The sequence below is a fragment of the Dermacentor albipictus genome, chromosome 3 (assembly GCF_038994185.2).
Source record: "Dermacentor albipictus isolate Rhodes 1998 colony chromosome 3, USDA_Dalb.pri_finalv2, whole genome shotgun sequence".
Taxonomy (NCBI): Eukaryota; Metazoa; Arthropoda; class Arachnida; order Ixodida; family Ixodidae; genus Dermacentor; species Dermacentor albipictus.
This window is the reverse complement of record NC_091823.1, coordinates 122,412,236-122,431,108: the sequence shown is the minus strand read 5'-3', so window position 1 is coordinate 122,431,108 and position 18,873 is coordinate 122,412,236. Positions and strand designations below refer to the sequence as shown.

Here is an 18,873-nt window from a genome sequence, read left to right as displayed (position 1 = left end):
GAGGGCCCAGCACGGATTGTTCAAAAACTGTCGGACGTCAACTACGTGGTCAGTCTGCCAGGAAAACGGAAAGCACAGCAAGTTTACCACTGTAATCTGCTCAAACCCTATAAGCAATGGGAAGCAGTAGTGTGTATGATGGTAAACGCTCCCGAAGAACTTCCGGTCGAGCTTCCGGGACTAGGCTCAGTGACGAACAGGGAAGACACCGATCAAGTCATTAGTGACTTAATCAGTAAAGCACCGCTGTCGCCTGAGCAGAAAACCGAACTACACCAGCTCTTACAAGAGTTTCAAGGTCAGTTCTCTGAGAGGCCTGGTAGGACTTCTGTCCTCACCCATGATATAGAACTTACCTCCCCAGAGCCAGTACGATCCAAGGCGTACCGGGTGTCACCCCGCCAGCACGATATTATGGAGGCTGAGGTAAAGAAGATGCTACAGCTCGGTGTTATTGAGGCGGGTGAGAGTGATTATACCTCCCCTTTGATTTTAGTTGAGGTACCGGGCAAGGAACCTCGTCCTTGTGTCGACTACCGCAGGCTAAATTCCATAACTAAAGATCAAATTTATCCGATCCCTAACATCGAGGAGCGCCTTGAGAAAGTTAGTAGCGCTCAGTTTATTTCCACCCTAGATCTTGTCAGGGGTTATTGGCAGGTTCCACTTACAGAAGAGGCTAGTAGGTATGCGGCGTTCATTTCACCAATGGGAACATTCCGTCCTAAAGTGTTGAGTTTTGGTTTGAAGAACGCGCCATACTGTTTTTCAAGCCTCATGGATAAAGTGTTGCGGGGACAGCAAGAATTCGCTTTACCGTATTTAGACGACGTAGCGATATTCTCCGCATCCTGGTCTGAGCATATGGCACACTTGCAGGCAGTGCTAACCCGCCTGCGCGAAGCGGGCTTGACAGTCAAGGCTCCCAAGTGCCAGTTAGCACAGGCCGAGGTTGTCTACCTTGGTCACGTGATTGGTCGGGGTCGTCGCCGCCCGTCTGAAATAAAGGTGGCCGCTGTGCGAGACTTTCCGCAACCGCGCACGAAGACCGATATTCGGTCGTTCTTAGGTGTCGCCGGCTACTATCAGAGGTACATCCCCAGGTACTCTGATATCGCGGCTCCCCTGACGGATGCTCTAAGAAAGACAGAGCCGCAAACAGTCGTCTGGGACGAGACAAAGGAAAGAGCTTTTAGCGCCCTAAAGAGCGCCCTAACAAGCCAGCCTGTGCTACGATCGCCCGACTACACCAAAGGGTTCGTTGTTCAGTGCGATGCTAGTGAGCGAGGCATGGGCGTTGTACTGTGCCAACGGGAAAATGGAGAAGTAGAACACCCCGTCCTGTATGCTAGTCGTAAGCTGACCAGTCGTGAGCAGGCGTACAGCGCCACCGAGAAAGAGTGTGCGTGTCTCGTGTGGGCCGTTCAGAAATTGTCATGCTACCTAGCCGGCTCGAGGTTTATCATTGAGACGGATCACTGCCCTCTCCAATGGCTGCAGACCATCTCTCCCAAATATGGCCGCCTCCTGCGCTGGAGCCTCGCTTTGCAACAATATTCCTTTGAGGTGCGTTACAAAAAGGGGAATCTCAACGGTAACGCCGATGGCTTAAGTCGAAGCCCCTAACGTGGGAATCAGCCTCAAAATTGTTTGTTATTGATGTTTTTCTTCCTGAGGCAGGATTTTTAACATATTGCTTTTGTGTAGTGTTTCAAAGTCATGATGTGCTTTCTAGTGCAATTTTCCAATTTGTGGACGCGTTCTGAGTGCTGCTAGACTACTGTAAGGAACTAGGCAGTAGTATAAAAGGGGAAAGAGCCTGGCATGGCTTAGTGAGGGTTGTGCCGTGCTTGCTGACTGAGCGGCTTAGTCTCGGCGTAGTTCTAACGCTTGCTGGGAACGAGAGAAAAATGAGAACTCCCCGAAGTCACTTTGCAGTGTCCTGTGTGAAGCTGAACGTGAGAACGAGGCCTTCTCGGTGCGCTGCGCTCAAGAAACGCCGAGGGATGACCGACTTCGGTTATGAGCATCATCGAGCGACATCCCTCCGGACAGCGGATGCAGTCCCCTCACCATCGGGATCTCCTTCCCCCGGCGGGGCGGTCTGTTACGTTTCGCCTACGACGCGCGATATGGCCGGCGCGGATGCAACGGACGTCGGGGCTTCGTTTAAAGCGTCGGACATTTTGGCCCGTTCGGAGCGGCCGCGACGCATCCCCGCCGAGCGCGTCCCGGCATGTTCAGTGCCACGTGTCTTTGTGTGTGCGTGTGTGTGTGTGTGTGCCCACGCTTGTCAAAGCGCGGCAGCCGGGGAGAGGAGCTCCCCCAGTGTGAAGCGAGGAGGTCTGACCGGCGCCGGCCCGGCTGATGCGTCACCTCCTTGTCTCTACATGTCTCTCAGTCCGTCCGTGCCTCGCTGTCACGTGGTGTCATCACGTGACCTTCCTTCTTGCCCGCGACGCCAAGAGTATAAAAGCAGCTGCTCCCGGACGCCAAGAGAGAGGCTCCGATTTCTTCTGTTGAGTAACGTGCTCTCCCGTCTCTCTACTTCGGTCGACCTGACCGCCCGCTCTTTGCGATGCTAGAATAAACAAGTTCTGTTAGCAGTCGCCTCATGCTTTGCTGGGACCTTCGGATGCTTCCAGTGTGCCCCAGGCCGCCAGGCCAACGCTACCCTTGGGGCTTGCGACCCATTTGCAACAACGGGCGCCAACGGTCCGGTTGCAACAACGGGTGTCAGCACTGAGGTTCCAATAGGCTCCGTTGACGTCTGCACACGACCGGAAAGCGCCTTCTGCACGGCAAGTTGGTGACTGTATGGGTTGCCGAACAAGTCTCGGAGCTTTTTGCCTATGCGAATCCCAACTGGTGAGCTCATCTTCGTGCGTCCGATACCAAACTCGAGGTGTGCCACCGAGGTAAAACACTACGTTGGCGAGCATGATAGTAGGGTCCCACCGGTTATTGCGGCTGACGTGTTCGTACAGGCTGATCCAGTCCTCGACGTCTTCCCCATCTTTTCCCGAGAATACGCCAGGACCACGGGGAGCGGGGAGAGTGATGTAGGTCGTCGAAGTGGCAGCAGGTGTCGGAGCCGGCGGAGGCGACTTGTCGTCGCCGGGAGCCATGAAGGAAGTATCGACGTACCGTCCACTGCGAAGCTGCGTGACGAGGTATAGGGAACGTCCACCTCCACCAGATATGTTACGTAGGAACAATATTCATCGAAGAAATCAGCCCAATTTTGCATAAGGTTGCAAAGCCTATTAGCAAACCCTACGAGGAAAAACGGTTACCGCCTTCCTTCCGCGCTGCCCATATTGTTTTGATACCGAAGACAGATGATCCAACTAGACTTATCAGTAGGGGCCTACGCCCTATAACTCTTACAAATATGGACTGTAAGATCTATAGGAAAATTTTAGCTAAGCGTTTCCAGAGCGTTATTATGCTTCTCGTTGGATCGAACCAGACATGTGGAATAAAAGGATGTTCGATATTTACAAATGTGCATGTAGCCCGCAGTGTTCTAGAATGTCGTGATACCTCCTCGGGACGAGTTGCTATGTTACAACTCGATCTCGCCAAGGCTTTCGACCGTGTCGCATACGATGTTCTTTTTCCTGTGCCTGAGCGTGTCAAGGTTGGCAAAGTGTTATTAGAAGGTTTAAACATGGCTTATAATGATTGTACTGTACGCATCATAATTAACAAGAGCCTCACCCAGAGTATTGACGTCCGGTCATCTATAAAACAAGGATGTGCGTTGTCATCGCTGCTTTTCGTTCTTTATCTTGAACCCTTCTGCTTCAGTCTTACTATTAAAGAAAAGGTACATGGTTTCAGGCTTCAGACGCATCATGTGAAAATCCTTGCCTACGCTGATGATGTAGGCATCTTTTGTACTGACCGCAAAAGCATAGAAGAAGCCATAAGCTTCACCAAAAATTTTTGTAAGCAGACAGGCTCCGCCATAAACTGGGAAAAAAGTGTCGGTTTCTTGCACGGATATGGGACTTTAAACCAGAGAGATTTGAGAGCATCACGTGGGCAAGAATTCCTTCTACATATTTAGGCGTGCCTCTCGAGCAATATAACCAAACTGCAGACTACTGGGATGACCTGACGCCAAGGGTGAAGGAAAAGGTTGGAGGGTGGCAAGGCCGCGAATTATCGATTTTTGCTCGGGCCAGTGCATGCAATGTTTTTTGATTGCCAAAGTGTGGTATGTGTTTGAGTTTTTGTCAATGTCACGCGTCCACTGCACCGAATATTCGCGACATTTATTTGGGGCTTCAATTGGGAGAGAATCAGCCGCACTAATCTATTTCGCGCAGTGAAAGACGGAAGCCTCGGACTTTTTCATCTGTTCATCGGGCAAATTGTGTGGCATTTTATGTTCCCTCGAGACGAAAGAGATCCGTTTTTCAGAGCAATGGTGCAAATGCGCTTTACGAATGTACTGCCTGAATTTGTTGTGTCTAGTTCGAATGCAATTGACTGTGGTGTAAAATGTTACTTCAGAGAATTGGTCACGTCATTTAGGATAATTACAAGATTACAAAAACGGCGCCGAATAAAACAAACACACGAAGAAGGGAAACACGAGACAGCACGTAGGCGCACTAACAACTGAGTGTTTTATTTCCCGACATAGCAATATATAGCTGCTCTCAAAAAACAACAAGAACTAAACAGGGCAGTCATCTGCATCGCACAAGGAAGCGAAGATACAGAATAACATTTCAAGAGTCACTCTCAAGATATGCCAGTTCCTTTGTCGAAAGCGAAACTGAGGCTTCACTGATACATTCTAGACCGCGCTTTTTAATCTCAAGCGTTCCAATATCTCCCTAGTGAGTTGATGGTCAGCTCTGTACAGAACACTGGTTCTATCGAAATCAGGGATGCACTTGTGCGCCTTACAATGCGCACTTATATGACCGGAGAGCTCGTTTTCCACCTTATATCTATGCTCATGTAATCTGTCATTCAGACATCTGCCCGTTTGGCCTACATATGTTGAACCGCACGACAAGGGGACCGAATAAACTACTTTCTGTACACATATGACATGTTTCTGCACACGTTTTTTTGCGCAAACCTGTTTGTTTTTAGGATACTTAAAACACGATTCTCATTCGAGAACCTGGGTCTTGTGCCCAGAAAGAAACTATATAAAAATTTAATCGATGCAATGATGGCAGTCCCATTATACCGATCGCTAAACATTGCCCCCAAAGGCCAAGATGTATCGAAGAGAGTTAGACGAATGACTGTTAGAGGAGCTGTTAGAACGTTTTTTTTTTTTCAAATTACACACAAGCACACTCCCTGTAAAAACATACCTCGATGAAAAGGGAATACTTGTACCGTGGACAACAAACTGCCTTTGTCCATGAAACCATAAACAATCGAACACACGTTTATTGATTGTTTGGATCCAGTCTTTTTTTGGGATGTTTTGCAATGAACCCTGAAGACAAAGTTACCGGTAACACCTCACGGAATTCGATATCTCTCAGTACACAATGAAAATAGCTTCCCCTATGACATAATGATGATACTGGCGCTACATAGCCTTTGGATCACAAGAACGGCAGTCAGGCACGCAGACCCCAAAGCAAATTCTGCCAGAAAAAAACCTTATAGAGAGCATAACCTACATGCGCGATGAATATCGCACTTTAACCGAGCCACCAGATTGGATTTTGGTACTTGATGGGTTGGTAAAAATGAAGAAATTTTAATCAACCACATTGGTCAAGCAGACCCAAGTGGGTTTTTTGTATGTATACATGTCTTTACTGAACAAAAGTTTTCAAAAAGATACGTGGACTCGTTGGTGCAATACAAGCTGCGCTCGTCATCCACAGCATCTCGTACGTCAACATCGATGTGCTTCGCGCGCACAAATGAAAACATGAAGGACGTGGCATATGATATTACGCGGCGTAACATGGCGACAATAAGTGTCACTAATCACGCTAATTATTCACATAAACTGCTAACTGCATCGCTGTTACACGCATGCAGGTTGATAACATAACACAGGCGGCAGCACATTCCAAGCCACGTGCACATGCGAGCCGCGGAAAAGCACACAACACCTGTTACGCCCACTCTCCTCTGCACAACCCGCGCACGCAATTTTCTTTCTAGCGCAGATCAACAAATTGAAGCCACATAATAAGACGTTTCTGTATGCCGTAAAGACTGTCTATTCTAGATGTAGAGAGCGAATGCTCATTTTTAGATACAGGTAAGATCGGAAGCCGCCGTTTCTCTCCATGGGCCATACCATACAATTCAACTTTCTGACACGCTACCGAACGGACGCAGGATCATGAGTTCCGAAGGTGCGGTGATAGCGGCCCTCTCCGGCCTTGGAAACAGGTGCAGCGACTGCCTGCTCTCCCCACCGGTCGTGTTGCTTTAAACACGTTGTTTTTGCAGGGCGATGTGCGGGTGAGACCGTACAAGGTCGAAGATTTTCGAGACGCCCTCGCCAACTCTGATGTGCTTCCCGACGTCGTGGCGTTGGAAGCGAACCCAACAATGTGTGGGCGGTGACGTTCGACAGCTCGGAAGCAACAAACAAGCTGGCTGCTTTCAAAGAGCTGCAAGTTAAAGGACGCCGGTGCATTGCTATTGAGCCTGAGGACCAGCACGTTAATCTACGCCTGCATTAGATGCTCCATGGAGTGCAAGACGAAGACATCGGCACTGCTTTCAAGGCGTGCGTTGGCGCGTCCAAGGCATGAGAGAGAAGGGCTCAACCACGAGAACCGTGCTGCTAAAGCTCAAGCCGGGAATGAAGGTGGACGACCTGCCCCACCAGGTTCGAGTCGCCGGTGAGTTGGCCCTTGTGGTGGTACCCGGGCGGCCAATGCAGTGCCTGCGCTTCCATGGCACGGGCCATGCTCGCCGTGACTGTAAGGTGCCCCGGTGCTCTAAGTGCAGACGCTACGGACACGCAGACGCTGACTGCGTCCCTACCTACGAGTCGGCTACCGGGCCGGGAAAGACGGACAAGAACTCGGAACTCGTGGACGTCGTTGAAGCGGAGAATGCAGCGAAGGGAACGGACGAGGCGGGCATGCAGACGGGGCCACTCGACTCGTCAGCGTCTACCGGCGGAGACACCCTCACTAAGGATGGTTCAGCGAGCCAACAACCAACGGACGACTTGCCTAGGTCAAACGACACAAACGGAAAGGATGGGGAGAACACTCCGGAGCCCAAGGTCGTCGAGCCCAAGGGTCCGAACGAGCTGCAACCGGACAAGAGTGGTGCCCGCTCGCCGACCACCGTCTCCGCTGCGGCGAAGCGTTCCCACGCCCAAACCAGTGCCGACGGCGACCAGACGGCGACGCCTGCAGCCGAGGAGCCCCCAGCAAAGGCGCCGGTAACGTTCCGGTAGACAAGCGAGCCGGAAATTCGGAGTCCTTAGGACACGCTCATGTTGTTCCGCCGGACCGCACTGGCGGCGATGGCGGCGTCTAGCCTCGTGCTAGACGCGAGAGGTAAGCACCATATTGCCGGTCTCTTCCCCTATTGTTAAAATGCCTCCAACGTGTCCGTTGAAAGTCGCTACTCTAAATGTTCGAGGACTGCCAGGGAAAAGAAAGCAAGGCCAGCTTTACCGGCTTATAACGGAGCACGACATTGATGTGCTAGCCATGCACGAGACGAAAGTCGATGGTGAAGAAGAGACTGGCGCTATGGTGCGGCATTTCACATCTCGGTTTTCAACCGTAGTCAGTCATGCGGTGCATGGGCACATCCGCTGGCTGTTTCTTTTTGTTAAGAAGTTGCCGGGACTAGAGGTGCATTCAGTCTATTCGTGTGTGTCGGGCCGGTGTGTTGTCGATTTTTCGTTCAACAACAACGAGTGGCGTATTGTGTGCTTGTAAGCGCCCAATAAAGTGGATGAAAGGGCTCAGTTTTTTCACCACATTGAAGAGCGTCTATGCAAGGGAGGACAGCTCATAGTAATGGGCGATTTCAACTGTGTTGAAAGCACTGAAGTGTTGTCGCGAATCGTAGCGAACTGGGACCTTGAGGATGTGGCAGAGTGCATCGAAGGAGCGCGTGCTGTAAAGCACACACAATTTGATGGCTCTAGTCACGCACGGCTCGACCGCATTTATGCGTCTGTTGACATCCTTCCGAAATGTAACAGTTACGAGGTAGTGCCAGTGTCTTTTTCTGACCATTGTTTAGTTCAGCGCTGCATAGGAATTCCAAAGCGAGGTAACGCTTTCTCATGGGAAACGTGGAAATTAAATAACAAGCTTCTTCAGGATGAACCGTTTAACCGAGCAGTAAGACAAGAAATAAGGAAAATAGACCCCAGTAAAAACCATCACGTATGGCAGCAGTGGGAGCTGAGTAAGGAAACCCTAAAAATAAAGGCAATAGAGAGGGCTACCTGTATTCGTTACGCGGAGAAACAAAAAGAGACCGAGTTAAAGACGCTTCTTCATAAACTCCTCAGGCAGGAATCTCAGGCACCGGGCAAATGGACAGAAGACATAAGAAAAGTGAAACAACAGTTAGAGCAACTCGAGGAGCAACCCTACCGGGGAGCCCTGGTGAGGGCAAGGGCTGAAGACACAGCTGCAGGTGAAGCGCCTTCGAAGCGAGCGCTAGGGTTAGAAAAAGCACGCGCTGAAGGGAACCACATCGACGGAATAGAATGGCGCGGGACCTTACCAACGGACACAGACGACATCAAAGCAGCTATTCTCTTACCACAAAGTAGACGCTACCACATTTGGGAATGAGTTTTTGCGTGCTATACCCCGACTGGACGACGAAAGAAAGCAAAGATTGGAACTAGAAATAACAGAACCTGAAGTTGTACAGGCCATAGACAACTTAAACCCCGGAAAATCGCCTGCACCAGACGGCGGTAGCGCCGGTTTTTATAAAAAATTTAAGCACGAAATTAGCCCAGTATTGAATGTAATCTTTAACGAAGCTTACAAATGGAACACGTTGCCTCCGTCTTATGGGTGGTCACACACAGTGCTCATTCCTAAAACTGATGATGCAGCGAAATTAAGGTATATTACGGCGTATCGTCCGACAGCACTTACCAATATCGAGTATAACATCTTTATGAAGATATTGGCGCGAAAATTGCAGACAGTGATACAAGACATCGTCGGGCCTCACCAGACATGTGGGATTAAAGGTCGGACTATTGTTACTAATATTCAAAAAGCGCGCAGTGTATTTGAGTGCTGTGATGATTGTAATAGTCGGATTGCCATTTTACAGATTGACCTCGAGAAAGCTTTTGATTGCGTGGCTCATGAAATCCTGTTTGCCGTTTTAGACTATGCCAATCTCGGATCTGTAATCTGCGAGGGGGTCGCCCTGGCGCACCGTAACTGCACGACCAGATTGATCGTGAATAAGAGTTTAGAGGCTCCCATCAGCCTGCAACGTTCTGTGCGTCAGGGCTGCCCCCTCAGCCCTCTGTTGTTTTGTATCTACATTGAAACCCTGTGCATGAGATTGATTGAAAAGAATAGAATTACGGGATTTAAGCTTCAAGCAGTTGAAGAGAAGCTGCTGGCTTATGCAGATGATGTCGCTGTTTTTGCGGAAGATCAGGGGAGCATAATTTAGGCTGTCAAATATGTCCGTAAATTTAGCCAAGTCACTGGTAGTGGAGCTAACTGGTCGAAGTGCCTCGGGCTCTGGCATGGATCGTGGCCAACGAAGCCAGATCATTTCGCCAACGTCCACTGGGTGACGACCCCAGGCAAGTACTTGGGCGTCCCGCTCGATGCCTATCGTGATAGCGAGCAGTACTGGAAAGGGCAGGTCAAAGACACACGGGACAGAGCTGAGAAGTGGAAAGGCACTAACCTTTCTATTTTTGCAAGAGCCACCGTTTGTAACATTTTCTTTATCAACAAGCTTTGGTACGTAATGCAAGTATTGCACTGTTCGAGGTCAAATGTTCAGAAGCTACACAGGATTTTCGCCGTCTTTGTCTGGGCGTCGGAATGGGAGCGCTGTAGCCGGACCAACTTGTTCCGCCGGGTAAAAGATGGGGGGCTGGGATTGGGCCACCTCTTTGTGCGGCAGCTGGTAAACCGGTTCTTGTTCTTTAGGGACTCAACCGACCCTTTCTTGCGCACGGTATGTCAAATAAGGCTGAGTAGACAAATACCAGAGTATGTGGTTTCAACCGCAGAGTTTTCGGGAGGGATTCGAGGGTTTTACAAAGAGGTCGTATCGAGTGTCAGATTTCTTTCAGTGCGCTTCTCGAATGATTACCTTTCCGTTGTGAACAAAAAGAAACTGTATTGTGCTTTGTGTGACGTCCTTTTCCCAGTGCCACTGTACAGGTCCTTGTACGATGGAGGCCCAAGCAGCGATGTTTTAAAGAGAGTAAAGAAAATGCAGGTCCCGCCAAGAACCAAAACCTTCTTTGTCAAATTGCACACGGGAACGTTACCAGTTAAGAAGTTTTTGGAGCGAAAAGGAGTATATTTACCGTTGGGAACGCACTGTTTAATTTGCAAGCAGCCAGAGACAATAGATCATGTTTCTTTAAACTGTTGGGAAGGCGTGTTCTTCTGGGATGTATTGCAGAGGACAATAAAGAAAGAATTTCCACTAGACCCGTATGGCATTCGTTACTTAAGCATAGATAATGAGGACGGGGTGCCTTTTGATCTAATTATGCTCTTGGGCCTCCACTGTATTTGGCGCGCGAGAATGGCGGGATACCATGTTGATAAAGATGCGCGGCCTGCACAAATGTATTTCAGAGAACAGATGCACTGGTTTGTCGCTCTCCATAAAGCGACATAGGAAACACCCGAATGGCTCCCAAGAGTAGAGCCTTTGGTGGATTTGCGCGAATTTTGATATTCAACCAGCACAATGCTGGTTGAATATGTGCACATAGAGAAAATGTATATTCTACGTTTGTATTCGTTTTGGTGAGGGTTGCCTCTTGTGAAACCATGTACCAACCCCAGGCAATAAAGAAAAAAAATCGGCCATACCATGCTGAATACGCCGGTTCTCGTCCGATCCCCGAAGCTAAGCAGCATTGGGCTCGGTCAATACTTGGGAGGGAGACCACCTGGGAACACCGAGTGCTGATGGCACCTCTCTTTTTAATTTCTTTTTTGCCTGTGCTTCGTTTTTATTATTATTATTTTAGTTCCCATGGGTTGCGCATGTAGGCGTAAAGCTGTGGTGAATGGACGCGTTGGTGAAATATAAACACTCATCATCCGCAGCATCTCGTGCGTCAACGTCGATGTGAGCTTCGCGCGAACAAATAAAAACAACATGAAGGACGTGGCATGATATTAGGCGGAGTAATCCGGCGACAAAAAGTATCACTAATCGCGAAAATTATTCGCATAAACTGCTAACTGCATCGCTATTACACGCATGCAGGTTAATAACATCACACAGACGGCAGCACATTCCAAGCCACCCGTGCAAGCCGCGGAAAAGCACACGCAACGTGTTACGTCCACTCTCCTCTGCACAACTCGCACACGCAATTTTCTCTTTTCTAGCGCAGAACAACAAATTGAAACCACATAATGAGACGTTTTTGTAACCCGTAAAGACTATTCGTTGAAGCTGTAGAGAGCCAATGCTCATCTTTAGATACAGGTAACATCGGAAACCTTCGTTTCTCGCCATCGGCCATACCCTGCTGATTCTGTCCGGCAGCCGAGCTGAGCGGTCAGCAGAATCATGGGCTCCAGTGAAGCAGCGACAGCGGCCACGTTTGGCTGCGGAAACAGGCTCAACGATGATAAGGATTATGCTTTTATTTTGCCGCAGCTGCCTAAGGACCACTGGTGATTAACACCGTCTCTTTGCACGGTGATGTACGCACGAGGCCCTACAAGGTGGAGGATTTCAGGGATGCCCTTCTGCCGACGGGCCTGCTGCCTGATGTGGTATGCATAGGGGCCTACCAAATCAATCACGTCTGGGCAGTGACCCTCTGCGATGAACTGCAACGAAAAGGCTGCGTGCCCTGAAGGAACTTCAAGTGAAGGGACGACGGTGTCTCATCGTTGACCCGCCGGACCAACAGGTGAAGCTTAGGCTTCACTGGCTGCTCTACGGCGTTGCCGACGAGGACGTCCGGACGGCTTTCGCGGCTTTCGGCGAGGTGGAGGAGGTGAGCCGGGAGCGGTGGCGCGTTGAAAGCATGGGAACCAAGACCTCAACCATCAGGACCGTCCTTCTCAAGCTGAAGGCCAGCATGAAGGTGCAAGACCTCCCCCATCAGATCCGCGTCGGTGAAGAATTAGCCTTGGTCGTCGTTCCCGGTCGACCGATGCTGTGCCTGCGCTGCCACGGCACGGGACACGTCCGCCGTGAGTGCAGAGTCCCACGTTGTACCCGGTGCAGACGTTTCGGCGACGTCGACGCTGAATGCGTGAAGTCCTATGCCGCTGTGACAGGCCCTCCAGCGAATGATGTTGCGGCAGAGTACCTCATGGAGGTGGCCGAGGCGGAGGACGCAGCTGAAGGAACCGGTGACATGGTGTCGACAGCGACAAGTAGTGGGACGACGATTCTGGAGGCGGAACAGGTCGCTACGACTGAGGGGCAGGCGACGGGAAGCGTCAGTGAAGACGCACCTGACGACGCGACCGCTATGCAGCAGGACGAGGGCGTCACCGACGACGACCGTACTGGGGCTCTTGCTGCCTCCGTCAAGCGCACCCACGACCAGACGAAGGACCATGAGGATCGGGCAAGCAGCAACAGTGAGGGACCGCCGACGAAGACGACTCATGGGAGGCGGATGGCCTACAAGCCAAAGCCCAATGTACCGCCTGAAAAGAAGCCTGCCGACAAAGCGGCCAGCCACGTCTAAGGACACCAACAAGCCGGGAGGTCCCGGAGGCGGCTAGCCGAGGGCTAGTCGTGAACGGTAAGCACCATGCTCCAGGCCTACTTTTCTTTCAGATCAAGATGGCTCAAATACCGTCCCTTAGGTTTGCCACAATAAACGTTAGAGGGCTGGCGGCTTGTCGTAGGCAAAGTCAGGTCCTACGGTTGGTCACTGACCACGACATAGACGTACTAGCCGTCCAGGAAACTAAGGTTGAAGGAGAGGAGGAGACCGGGAGCATGGTGCGACGTTTCACGACTAGGTATTTTGCGGTGGTTAGCCATGCGGTAGGCACGGCTGGAGGGTGCGTTCTTCTTGTGAAGAAGCTGCCTGGACTGCAGATTCAAAGCATTTTTTCGTGTCAGTCAGGAAGGATTGTTCTTTGTGATATTGTTACGGGTGATTCAGAGTTCCGCATCATATGCGTATATGCGCCGAATTCAGTAGATGAGCGCGCCCGTTTCTTTTTCAAGCCTTTCACAATATGTTTGTTGTAATATGCGCGTGATGCTGTTAGGGGACTTTAATTGTGTGTTGAGTGCTGGAGAGAGAGTCAATAATGCAGGTGTGCGTGACCGAAGCAGTGAAGTGTTATCAAATTTAATTATTGAAAATGAACTTGATGATGTTTTTGAATGTCTGGAAGGGGGGCGTCAAGTGACATTTACACGTTTTCAGGGCAGCAGCCATGCTCGTTTGGACGGAATGTACATTTCATTGGATACATTCCCAAGATGCCACGGTTATTGTGTAGTACCAGTGTCGTTTTCAGATCACTGCCTGGTGAAATGTAACGTAGGTATAGTGAAAAGGAGACATGTATTTAACTGGGATATGTGGAAAATGAATGCCTTGTTACTAAATGACCAGCCCTTTCTACAGGTAGTACGGTATGCGGTTAATGAAGTTCAATGCGATCCAGCGGGAACAGTGGTCGAGAAGTGGGAATGTTTTAAACAAAAGATTAAAATGAAAGCGATAGAAAGATCCAGTTGTAAAAAATTCGAGAAGGAAATGAAAGAAAAGGGTTTAAGAACACTGCTTGGGCACCTGCTAACGCTCGAGTGCAAAGAACCTGGTGCGCACAAAGACGATGTGCGATACGTCAAAGAAAAACGAACTGTTTGTCAAGGAACGCTATCAAGGAGCCATCGTGCGAGCACGAGCAGATGCTCTAGCAGCAGGGGAGACACCCACGAAAAGAGCGCTCGATTTAGAGAAGGCGTGAGGGCGAAGAAACTATGTCGACGAAATTTTAGTGAATGGCAATGTCGTTGAAGACAGTGATAGCATTCAGCGCGCCTTCTTTGAGTACTATCAGTCGCTCTTCGCATTTCAGGAAGCGAATGTTGAGGGTTTTAAAGCAGGTTTGCTGCCTCGCAGGCCACGTTTGAGCGATGACGTAAAAAAGCGATTAGAGGAAAAAATAATGGAGAGAGAAGTCGAAAAGGCAATCGACGATTTCAACTTGGGTAAATCACCGGGACCTGATGGACTCAGCGCGGGTCTATATAAAGCTTTTAAAAGAGAGCTGGCGCCTTTGCTTGCACATGTATTTAATGACGCATACGAAAAGAAACTATTACCACCTTCCTTTGGAAAAACATACACCATTCTAATACCGAAGAGCGATCAAATAGACAAACTCAGATTCGTGTCATGCTACAGACCGATTTCACTAACAAACGTTGATTATAAAATATTTATGAAGGTTTTAGCTAGCAGGCTTCAAGGCGTCATCAAGGAAATAGTCGCAGACCATCAAACTTGTGGCATCAAAGGGCGAACTATTTTTTCTAACATCCATAAGATGCGATGTGTGCTCGAGTGCTGTGACGTCTCCAGTGGCGGTGTTGCAGTATTTCAGCTCGACGTAGAAAAAGCGTTCGATTGTGTCGCTCACGTTATTTTGCTTGCCATCTTAGATTATGTTAATGTCGGTTCCATCATCACTGAGGGCGTGGCCTTGGCGTACCAGAACTGCACAACAAGAATAATTGTTAACAAGTCTCTGGGGGCCCCCATTAACATCATGCGTTCAGTGCGCCAAGGCTGCCCCTTCAGTCCGCTGTTATTTGCTATCTACGTAGAAGCAATGTGTGTAGCAATTATAGAAAATGACGGAATACGGGGTTTCAGATTGGCAGCGACAGAAGTGAAGTTGCTTGCATATGCAGATGACATTGCAGTGTGTTGCACAGACAAACCGAGTGTAACGGAAACAATATCTGTAGTAAAGCATTTGTGTGCCGTAACGGGTAGCAGAGTAAACTGGGGCAAATCGCTAGGGCTGTGGCACGGGGACTGGTTTTATGCACCCGACTATTTCGCGAACGTGAACTGGGTGAAAACTCCGACCAGGTATCTCGGTGTTCCCCTCGACAGGTATAATAGCAGCGAGGAATACTGTAGGAACCAAACCAAAGAACTGAAAGAAAAAGTAGACAAATGGAAAGGTACTAACCTGTCCATTTTTGCAAGAGCGACAGTTTGTAACGTGTTTTTTATTACTAAGTTATTTTACAGTCTTGCTAACGCTGTATTGTTCTAGAGTAAATGTGCAAAAGCTGCACAGAGTGTTCGCAACTTTCTTCTGGGGATCAACACGGGAAAGGTGCAGCCGAACAAATTTGTTCAGAAGAGTGAAGGATGGGGGGTGTGGGCCTGGCGCATCTTTTTGTTCGTCAAGTTGTAAACCGATTTTTGTTTTTTCGCGATGTTCGCGATCCTTTTCAGCGCACCGTATGTCAGCTAAGGTTGAGTAACGCTTTGCCGGCACCTGTTGCTAGCACGGCAAGCATGACGGGAATTCTGCGTGGTTATTTCAAGGAAGTGGTCGACAGTGTACACTTCCTTTCTGTTCGTTTAACTAATGATTACCTTTGTGAAGTGAAAAGGAAAACATTGTATAGAGATGTATACGACATTGTTTTCCCAGTGCCCTTATACAGGACCATATACCGTGGAGGGCCAGGACAGGATGTACTTAAAAGAGTAAAACACATGCAGGGGCCACCAGGGGTAAAGACCTCCTTTATTAAGCTACACACAGGAACGCTCTCCGTGAAGACGTTTCTGGCGGAACGGGGTTGTCTCCTACCTTGGGGGTTGCACTGCTTGATATGCAAGAAGCCCGAAAATATAGATCACGTTTTCCTACATTGCTGGGCGGCAGTTTTCTTCTGGGACGTCTTAAAGCGAACCCTGAAAAAAGAGCTACCGGTGGACCCCGAAGGTATCAGGTATCTGGCCATTAAAGGTGGCGACGGGGTTCCGTATGACTTTGTTCTGTTGAATGCTCTACAGTGTATATGGCGGGCTCGTATGGCAGGGTTCCATTGCGATCCTGACGCTAGGCCAGCTCGTGCTTACTTCAAAGAATGTATGTCGCGATTTATTGAAATGCAGAAAATAGAATAATGTGTACCGGAATGGCTGTCCAGGCTAGAACCCCTGACAGCCACGAAGGAATTTTAGTTTGACAAAGCCAGTCCAATATGGACAGACGGCTCTATTGTGCGGTTTCTTTCCTTACGCACGTTCCGTTTTTTTCCTCCTTTAATGGTTGGAATTTGTGATACGTAAGCGTGTGCTGTCTCGTCTGAATAATGTCGAAAACCGGCAATAAATAAAAAAAAATCGGCCATACCATGCTGAATACGCCGGTTCTCGTCCGATGCCCGAAGCTAAGCAGCATTGGGCTCGGTCAGTACTTGTGAGGGAGACCACCTGGGAACACCGAGTGCTGATGGCACCTTTCTTTTTAAATTTTTTTGCCTGTACTTCTTTTTTTTCTTCTTATTATTATTTTAGTCGGCATGTTGCGCATGTAGCAGTAAAGCTGTGGTGAGTGGACGCGTTGGCAAAATATAAACACTCATCATCCGTAGCATCTCGTGCGTCAACGTCAACGTGAGCTTCGCGCGCACAAATTAAAGCAACATGAAGGACGTGGAATGATATTGCGCGGAGTAATATGGCGACAAGAAGTGTCACTAATCGCGCAAATTATTCGCATAAACTGCTAACTGCATCGCTATTACATGCATGCAGGTTGATAACATCACATAGACGGCAGCACATTCCAAGCCACATGTGCAAGCCGCGGAAAAGCACACACAACGTGTTACGTCCACTCTCCTCTGCACAACTCGCACACGCAATTTTCTCTTTTCTAGCGCAGATCAACAAATTGAAACCACGTAATGAGACGTTTCCGTAACCCGTAAAGACTATTCGTTGTAGCTGTAGAGAGCCATGCTCATTTTAAGATACAGGCAACATCGCAAACCTTCGTTTATCGCCATCGGCCATACCATGCTGAGACCCGTGTGTCACGCTGTCTGTTGTGTTCGTTGTACGAAGAGTTTGAAACATGGAAAGGCAAGAAGAGGCTCAGGAAGTTCCTGAGAGGGACCCCGAAGCCAGAGCATTGGAAGAATGCGAAATAGTTGGCTCTCTGCATACCAGCCAGTCGATATGGAGGCATACAGAGCAAACTACCTTTCCCGTATGCCTCAACTATCAGCGAAAACGAAGTCACTTCTAGAAGCACCGATTACGCATGCTGAAATAGAAAGTGCTATAGATAACCTAAGCCCTAATAGGTAGCCAGGCCCGGATGGTCTTGGCTCGGCCTTTTATAAAGCGTTCAAGAACGAGTTGGTGCCTCTGTTGAAAGCGTTGTTTGACGAAGTTTTTGCTACCAACAGATTACCACCGTCTTTCTCTGAAGCCCATATATCGTCCTTATTCCTAAGACGAACCTAAGACCTATTCCTAAGACGCTCTCTGTTGTGTTCGTTGTACGAAGAGTTTGAAACATGGAAACGCAAGAAGAGGCTCAGGAAGTTCCTGAGAGGGACCCCGAAGCAAGAGCATTGGAAGAATGCTAAATAGTTGGCTCTCTGCATACCAGCCAGTCGATATGGAGGCATACAGAGCAAACTACCTTTCCCGTATGCCTCAACTATCAGCGAAAACGAAGTCACTTCTAGAAGCACCCATTACGCATGCTGAAATAGAAAGTGCTATAGATAACCTGAGCCCTAATAGGTCGCCAGGCCCGGATGGTCTTAGCGCGGCCTTTTATAAAGCGTTCAAGAACGAGTTGGTGCCTCTGTTGAAAGCGTTGTTTGACGAAGTTTTTGCTACCAACAGATTACCACCGTCTTTCTCTGAAGCCCATATATCGTCCTTATTCCTAAGACGAACCTAAGACTTATTCCTAAGACGCTCTCTGTTGTGTTCGTTGTACGAAGAGTTTGAAACATGGAAAGGCAAGAAGAGGCTCAGGAAGTTCCTGAGAGGGACCCCGAAGCCAGAGCATTGGAAGAATGCGAAATAGTTGGCTCTCTGCATACCAGCCAGTCGATATGGAGGCATACAGAGCAAACTACCTTTCCCGTATGCCTCAACTATCAGCGAAAACGAAGTCACTTCTAGAAGCACCCATTACGCATGCTGAAATAGAAAGTGCTATAGATAACCTGAGCCCTAATAGGTCGCCAGGCCCGGATGGTCTTGGCGCGGCCTTTTATAAAGCGTTCAAGAACGAGTTGGTGCCTCTGTTGAAAGCGTTGTTTGACGAAGTTTTTGCTACCAACAGATTACCACCGTCTTTCTCTGAAGCCCATATATCGTCCTTATTCCTAAGACGAACCTAAGACCTATTCCTAAGACGCTCTCTGTTGTGTTCGTTGTACGAAGAGTTTGAAACATCGAAAGGCAAGAAGAGGCTCAGGAAGTTCCTGAGAGGGACCCCGAAGCCAGAGCATTGGAAGAATGCGAAATAGTTGGCTCTCTGCATACCAGCCAGTCGATATGGAGGCATACAGAGCAAACTACCTTTCTCGTATGCCTCAACTATCAGCGAAAACGAAGTCACTTCTAGAAGCACCCATTACGCATGCTGAAATAGAAAGTGCTATAGATAACCTGAGCCCTAATAGGTCGCCAGGCCCGGA

General features: G+C 49.0%; 2 pseudogenes; both read left to right on the top strand.

Moving 5' to 3' along the window:
• The first annotated feature begins 11,022 nt into the window (after nt 1-11,022).
• LOC139058298 (5S ribosomal RNA) lies at nt 11,023-11,141 on the top strand (annotated as a pseudogene).
• Nucleotides 11,142-16,542: 5,401 nt separating this feature from the next.
• On the top strand, nt 16,543-16,661 carry LOC139058309 (5S ribosomal RNA; annotated as a pseudogene).
• Nucleotides 16,662-18,873: the final 2,212 nt, after the last annotated feature.